Consider the following 8,170-nt stretch of genomic DNA (forward strand, 5'->3'; position numbering starts at 1 on the left):
GAAAGGAGCTAAAACACACGGAGCTAACGTTACCGGCGGCTCGGGGATTCCGAGCACCGGGCAGGGGCCCCCAGGGCCGCCCCTCGCCCAGGCCCGCTGCCCGCCCAGAGCGATCTGCCGCCTCCCGCAGTTCCGCCCGCAGCCGCTGTCCCGGCGTCCGCGGCCTCCGGCCTCCCGGGTCCGTCGGGGGGGCCGCCTCGCCGCCTGCCCGACCCGTGGCGTCAAGACCCGGAGCGGCTACACCGCAGCAGCAGCACGACCCCACCCCGCCCGCCCGCAGCCGGACGCTGCTCTTGCGGGCCTGGTCCCGGAAGGGAGGCCCGCGCCGTGCCGGACCCCGCGCACCGCGACGGCGGGGGCGGCGGGCCGGGGGATGGGCGGCCGGAGCCGGGTGCGGGTGCGCTGAGGCGCGGCGGGCCAGCGGCTTGACAGGGCTGAGGTGGGGGCGCACAGGACGGCGGGCCGTTGGGGCCGGTCGCCGCGTCGGGGGGGCGGGGGCGGCGGCGCGGGCGCCGCGGCCGGAGGAGGGCGCAGGGAGGAGGGAGGAGGGGAGATCTCGCTCTCGCTCTCGCCCCGCGGGAAGGGGGAGGTGGAGACGCGACCGGCTGCGGGAGCTGCAATTACCGTGTGGGCTGCGGAATTCTCGTGGTGTTTGTCGGGGAGATGCGATAATGGCGTCCGTCCTCGCGAGAGAAGCCGCCGCTCTGCGCAGGCGCCGCGAGTCCCTCCCCGCGGCTCTCCGCCCTGCACCATCTGCGCAGGCTCCTCGGGAGGGGGCGCCGGGGGCGGAGCGGGGCGCGGAAGTGAGGCCTGCCGCTCGGGAGTCTCCTGCGCGCGCTGGGCTGTTGCCGATGACCGCCGGGCATGCGCACGCGTCCTGCATCCGCGCCACAGATTGGTCCCCAAACTTCTTACTTCTCTGTCATGCGTCAGGCTTCTCACTAGCCCCTGAAAAGTCGTGTTGGTGGACCGTTCGAGAAATTTGCATTTTCTTTGAGGCGTAATGACTAGGAATTAGCACCATAGACGACTACATGTCCCGGAGGGCCCTGCGCAAGCCTCTAGCAGTGCATTCTGGGACTCGTGGTTCCTGCGTCTGCGCGAAGCCTGCTGGTACTTGTGGTCCCATCCGCCCCGACCCGTGCCAGCGCGTGGAATGCTGGGACTTGTAGTTGAGTTGTACAAGTCCGCTTCGCCGGGCGCGGCTCTGGCCACTGCTGCAGCGGGGTTCCCCTGAGTAGCAGGAGAGCTCAGGGGATCCCAGGGTCGTCACAGGCTCGAAGACACGCTCCTGGAGAAAATATATTAATTATATGTGATATATGTTTTATATGTAATTGATGTTTGTTATGTATTGTGATGTTTGTTATGTATCCTTAGAAAAGGCAGAGGAACCAAATTGCCAACATCCGTTGGATCATAGAAAAATCAAGAGAATTCCAGAAGAACATCTACTTCTCCTTCATTGTCTATGCTAAAATTTTTGACTGTGTGGATCACAACAAACTGTGGAAAAGTCTTATTAAAGAGATGGGAATACCAGACCACCTTACCTGCCTCCTGAGAAACCTATATGCAGATCAAGAAGCAACAGTTAGAACAGGACATGGAACAATGGGACTGGCTCCAAATTGGGAAAGGAGTGCGGTCAATCCTGTATATTGTTACCCTTCTTATTTAACTTACATGCAGAGTACATCATCCAAAAATGCTGGGCTGGGTGAAGCACAAGCTGGAATCAAGATTGCTGGGAGAAATATCAATAACTTCAGGTGTGTAGGTGACACTACCCTTATGTCAGAAAGCAAAGAGGAACTAAAGAGCCTCTTGATGAAAGTGAAAGAGGAGAGTGAAAAAGCTGGCTTAAAACTCAACATTCAAAAAATGATCATGTCCTCCAGTCCCATCAGTTCAGTTCAGTTCAGTCGCTCAGTCGTGTCCGACTCTTTGCGACCCCATGAACTGCAGCATGCCAGGCCTCTCTGTCCATCACCAACTCCCGGAGTCTACCCAAACCCATGTCCATCGAGTCAGTGATGCCATCCAACCATCTCATCCTCTGTCGTCCCCTTCTCCTCCCGCCCCCAATCCTACCCAGCATTAGGGTCTTTTCCAATGAGTCAACTGTTCGCATGAGGTGGCCAAAGTATTGGAGTTTCAGCTTCAACATCAGTCCTTCCAATGAACACCCAGGATTGATCTCCTTTAGGATGGATTGATTGGATCTCCTTGCAGTCCAAGGGACTCTCAAGAGTCTTCTCCAACACCACAGTTCAAAAGCATCAATTCTTCGGCGCTCAGCTTTCTTCACCGTCCAACTCTCACATCCATACATGACCACTGGAAAAACCATAGCCTTGACTAGACAGACTTTTGTTGGCAAAGTAATGTCTCTGCTTTTCAATATGCTATCTAGGTTGGCCATAACCTTCCTTCCAAGGAGTAAGCGTCTTTTAATTTCATGGCTGCAATCACCATCAGCAGTGATTCTGGAGCCCAAAAAAATAAAGTCTGACACTGTTTCCACTGTTTCCCCATCTATTTCCCATGGAGTGATGGGACCAGATGCCATGATCTTAGTTTTCTGAACGTTGAGCTTTAAGCCAACTTTTTCACTCTCCTCTTTCACCTTCATCAAGAGGCTCTTTAGTTCTTCTTCACTTTCTGCCATAAGGGTGGTGTCATCCGCATATCTGAGGTTATTGATATTTCTCCCGGCAATCTTGATTCCAGCTTGTGTTTCTTCCAGCCCAGCGTTTCTCATGATGTACTCTGCATATAAGTTAAATAAGCAGGGTGACAATATACAGCCTTGACATACTCCTTTTCCTATTTGGAACCAGTCTGTTGTTCCATGTCCAGTTCTAACTGTTGCTTCCTGATCTGCATACAGGTTTCTCAAGAGACAGGTCAAATGGTCTGGTATTCCCATCTCTTTCAGAATTTTCCCCAGTTTATTGTGATCCACACAGTCAAAGGCTTTGGCATAGTCAATAAAGCAGAAATAGATGTTTTTCTGGAACTCTCTTGCTTTTTCGATGATCCAGTCCCATCACTTCATGGCAAATAGATGGGGAAATAATGGAAACAGTGACAGATTTTATTTTCTTCGGCTCCAAAATCACTGTAGGTGGTGATTGTAGCCATGACATTGAAAGACACTTGCTCCTTGAAAGAAAAGCTATGGCAAACCTAGATGGCATATTGACAAGCAGAGACATTACTTTGCCAACAAAGGTCCATATAGTCAAAGCTATGGTTTTTCCAGTAGTCATGTATGGATGTGAGAGTTAGACATAAAGAAGACTGAGCACTGAAGAATTGATGCTTTTGAACTTTGGTGTTGGAGAAGACTCTTGAGAGTCCCTTGGACTGCAAGGAGATCAAGCCAGTCAATCCTAAATGAAATCAATCCTGAATATTCATTGGAAGGACTGACATTGAAGCTGAAGCTCCAATACTTTGGCCATCTGATGCAAAGTCCTGAGTCATTGGAAAAGACCCTGATCCTGGGAAAGATTGAAGGCAGGAAGAGAAGGGGACGACAAGAACGAGATGGTTGAATGGCATCACGGACTTGATGGGCATGAGTTTCAGCAAGCTCTGAGAGATGGTGATGGACAGGGAGGCCTGGCGTGCTGCAGTCCATGAGGTTGCAAAGAGTCGGACAGGACTGAGCCACTGAACAACAATGTATTGTGTATAGAATGTGCATATGTAATAATGTAATGTTATTTATATATGAATATAAACACAATATAAATATGATTGTATTGTATTTAAAGAGCATAAAAGCATGTTTGTGGGTACTATAGGAAAAACAGTCCCAAACTATAGACAATTCTCAGGAATGTTATTCCTGCTTACTGGTATTGCTGGGAATACCTCTGCTTTTCATTTTCTTCTTTACACTTGCCTCTATTTCCTGAGTTGTTTACAACGAGCTAAAATTCCTTGGATCCTCCAAACATGAAATGGTGGAGCTATTTTCTTTCAGAAAACAAACGATTTACTGTGAGTTTCCTGCCCACCTCTCTTTTGCCAAAAATAAAACGCTACTCAAGGGAGTAACCAGCTGTGGGGCCTTGGGCAACCTTGTTGGGGCTCTTCCAGAATTAGCCCTCAGGGGTCTTCGGAGACTGGTCACCAGATTCCTCTGCAGGAAAAGTGCCCTCAAGAAATTCCAAAGAAGGTTAGAGCAGGGAAGATCGTGGTATTGAAATGAGAACTGTCCTATTCAGAGGTGAGGAAGAGTCCAAAGAGATTGGAAAGTTGCTCTGCAAGGTTACAGAGCTGGGAAAAGATGAAAGTGGGGTCCTGAATCCAGAGCACTTGAATCTGGATCCAGAGTCTGCTCACAGTGGGGAAAGGGTTTCTGAAGCCAACCACAAAAATCCTGAGAGAGCCATGCTTTCTGTCCCCAATTCTTCCTCAGTCACAACCAGTCTGACCACTTAACTCTAAAATTCTTGCAAGGATACATGCATATCTGACTAGAAAGCAGATGAATGTAAGGTGATATTTTTCACACTATTTCAAAATATCACCAAGTCCTCGTCTGCAGCCCCCTTTCAGGTGTGGGCTTGCCTGCTCCTTCTTTTCCAGGCCACTGCTCAGTCATCCTGAGTCACTTTGAAGTGGAGCAAAACAGTAATTGTCCTTAGGCTGGAGTGCTTGACTTCTGTTTTCTGTTTTTGATGTTACTGTTTTATTTACTTATATTTGGGCTTGCCTGATAGCTCAGTTGGTAAAGAATCTGCCTGCAATGCAGGAGACACTGGTTCGATTCCTGGATCAGGAAGATTCCCTGGAGAAGGGATAGGCTATCCACTCCAGTATTCTTGGGCTTCCCTTGTGCCTCAGCTGGTAAAGAATCCACTTGCAATGTGGGAGACCTGGGTTCGGTCCCTGGGTTGGGAAGATCCCCTGGAGAAGGAAAAGGCTACCCACTCCAGTATTCCGGCCTGGAGAATTCCATGGACTGTATGGTCCTTGGGGTCGCAAAGAGTCAGACAGAGCTGAGCTACTTTCCCTTTCATTTTCACTTGCTGTCCAGGAACTGAGACAGACGAAGGTGTGCAGTATTGACACCTACCTGATTCACCATGGTTTTAAAAAAAATCAAACAGCTAGAAATCAGTGATGACCACTGCCTACCAACAAAATTCACTTCCCTACCACAGGGGACCCTTCTTGCCATCAAGCCTTACTAGAATCCGATCCAGGAATCCCCCGGCCGCCCAGTGGTTAGGACTCTGAACTTTCACTGCCAAGAATCAGGGTTCAATCCCTGTTTGGGAAACTAAGATCCCACAAGTCTCTCGGCCGAAAAAAAATAAATAGATAAAATAGAAAGAAACCAATCCAAGTTCCCAGAATTAACTAGCTGAAGACACATAGGTGGGAGTTTTATGGAAAGAGAGGGAGGTGCACGCTGGCCCGGATGGCCCCAGAGATGGGGGCCCATGTGGATGCACATGTGCCAGGCGTTTGCAAATGAAACCGTGCAGGGCCCGCTTCAGGCACACTCTGGAATCCTTAGAAGCATCCTGTTCCTGACGATGCACCCATTAGGGAGAAAAGTAAGTTATTTAAGAAGCCCTCAGTCACCAGGAAAAGCCTAGACGCGAGTATAAACTCCACAGAGCAGGCCTGTGGGAGCAGGCTCGACCTGGGCTTGGAGTCCTCGCCTCCTCTGGGAAATGGTGTTTCAAACCCACAGCTCACAGGCACGTTGGGAGGATTCAAGGGAGCGGAGTTTGTCAAGGGTTTAGCGGAGGGTCTGTCTCAGGAAACAGGCATATTACAGTGTGTTGAGTTACCTTGCACATGATTATAATCCCTTTTCATTGTGCAAGATGTGAATTTCAGAGAGGTTAACCAACACTCTTAACCCTTGCGTGGCAGTGCTATTACTTCGAGGAGGAAGCTTGTGGCAGGAAAGTTACTTAGGATGTGGGATGTGGAGGTCCCTGTCAAAACTTGCCAAGGGACAAGTTTTGTCTTTGTCCTAAGATAACTCAAAGCCTTTGCAAGGTTTTGGGACAAGGGTGGGTATGATGAGATTTGCATTTTCAAAACTCGCTCTGGCTAGAGTGTTGGAAAATGAGTTGGGGGTGGGGAGGAGGGGTCCTGAGTGGACTTGGGGAGAGCAGTGGAGGCTGTGGCAGGGGTCCAGGTAAGAGACGATGGAGACTTGGACTAGGGTGGTCACAATGGTGGTGGAGAAGCAGGGGGGACAGAATCAGAAGATTCCAAGGGGTGATTCAACAGGACACAAGCACGGGTCTGACCCTCGGGCAGGCGGGGGTAGGGGGTTGAGGCGCTCATTGCCATCCGGACCTGCAGATGTGAGACTTGATGGACGGCCGTGCTGTTCCTGGAGCCTGCCCGGGGCAGTGCCACCCTGGGGCCCCTTCTGTAGTTCCTCTCCCTCCCCAGACACCTGGAAGAGACCTGGTTTGGGGTGAACTGGGGTCCTGGGAACAGAGCTCAGAGACGGTCCAGGGGAGTGGGAAGGAGCAGGACCCAGCATGCCCTGTAGCTCCACCCCCACCTGGTGGGGAATTTCACCCAACCCAGGACCGGCAACTGCCGCGTGTTCTGAGCCATGAAGAAATTTAAGGAAGTATCATCGGTAAAAATTTGCTTAACGTAAAATTAACCTTTAACCATTCATAGGTGTACAACCCAGTGGCACCAAGTGCACTCACAGTGGTGTGCAACCGTCACTGACTGGTTCCCGAATGTTTTCATCACCTTTCCCCTCCTCCCCTCCTTCCCCCCTCCCCCCTCCTCCCCCAGCTCCTGGCAGCTGTCTGTCTGGACGTTTCATATAAACGGCGTCATACATGTGTGGCCTTTTGTGACTGGCTTCTTCCATTTAGCATAATGTTTTCAAGCTTCATCCTTGTTGTAGCATGTGTCAATGCATCGCTCCTTTTTTTTAATTACTAAACTTTATTTTTTAGGGAAGTTTTCAGTTCACAGCAGAATTGAACAGAAAAATACAGATTTCCCATATACTCTTTGCCACGTCCCCAGCCTCTCCCTGATCAGCATTCCTTCTGGAGCCAGAGTGGTGCATTTGTCACAGTCGATGACCCTGCATAGACAATGCCATCACCGCCCGGAGTCCCGAGTCTACATCAGGACTTACTGTTGGTATCCTACAATCTATGGATCTGGACTGATGTGTATCCCCCTTTATAGTCTCATATAGAGTAGTTTTACTGCCCTAAAAATCCCCTGTGCTCCACCTGTTCTCTCTTCCTCCCCACAACCCCTGACAACCACTCATCTTGTCACTTTCTCCATAGCTTTGTCTTTTCCATAACAGCATATGGTTAGAATCAGCCTATAGCCTTCTTGGATTGGCTTCTGTCACTTAGTAAAACACACTTAAATTTCCTCCACGTCTTTTCATGACTTGACAAACATTTCTTTTTAACACTACATAGTATTCCACTGCCTGGATGTTCCACAGTGTATTCATCCTTTCACCCACTGAAGGACATCTTAGTTGTGCCCAAGTTTTAGCAATTATGAATAAAGCTGCTATAAACACCCATAAGTTTTCAGCTCCTATGAGTAAATACGAAGGGGAGCAATTGGTAGCTCATATGAGAATAGGATGGTTAGTTTTGTAAAAAATCACCAAATCGTCTTCCAAAGTGGCTGCACCATTTTGCATTCTGTGGTGGTTGTTCAGTCGTTCAGTCATGTCCGACTCTCTGCAACCCGGCAGACTGCAGCACCCAGGCTTCCCTGTCCTTCACCAACTTCCGGAGTTTGCTCAAACTCATGACCGTTGAAGTCCAACTTATTGATTATTTCTTTCATGGATATTGTACCTAAAAAGTCATCATCAAGTCCAAGGTCATCTAGATTTTCTCCCATGTTACCTTCTAGGAATTTTATAGCTTTGAATTTGCGTTTAGATCTGTGATCTATTTTTTAAATATATTTTTAATTGGATGATAATTACTTTACAATGTTGTGTTGGTTTCTGCCATACAACATGAATCAGCTACGAGTATACATATATCCCCTCCCTCTTGAACCTCCCCCCCAACCCTCCCACTCCACCTTTTGTGATCCATTTTGAGTTACTTTCTGTGAAGGGTGTGAGGTCTGTGTGTAGACTGACTTTTTTGCATGTGGACATGTG

The 8,170-nt window shown here is 49.3% G+C and overlaps 1 protein-coding gene across 10 annotated transcripts in view; it reads right to left on the reverse strand.

Annotated features, from left to right (window-relative positions):
• BANP (BTG3 associated nuclear protein) overlaps positions 1–708 on the reverse strand; it is a 69,641-nt gene extending 68,933 nt beyond the window's left edge. For all 10 annotated transcript variants that reach the window (XM_081512003.1, XM_081512002.1, XM_081512001.1 and 7 more), the window contains exon 1: positions 625–708. The gene's annotated coding sequence lies outside the window, so the exon portion shown is untranslated. The remainder of the gene's footprint in view (positions 1–624) is intronic.
• Between the last annotated feature and the right edge of the window lie 7,462 nt (positions 709–8,170).

This window comes from Giraffa tippelskirchi, chromosome 7 (assembly GCF_054371585.1).
Source record: "Giraffa tippelskirchi isolate mGirTip1 chromosome 7, T2T-mGirTip1v1.2.pri, whole genome shotgun sequence".
NCBI classification, from domain to species: domain Eukaryota; kingdom Metazoa; phylum Chordata; class Mammalia; order Artiodactyla; family Giraffidae; genus Giraffa; species Giraffa tippelskirchi.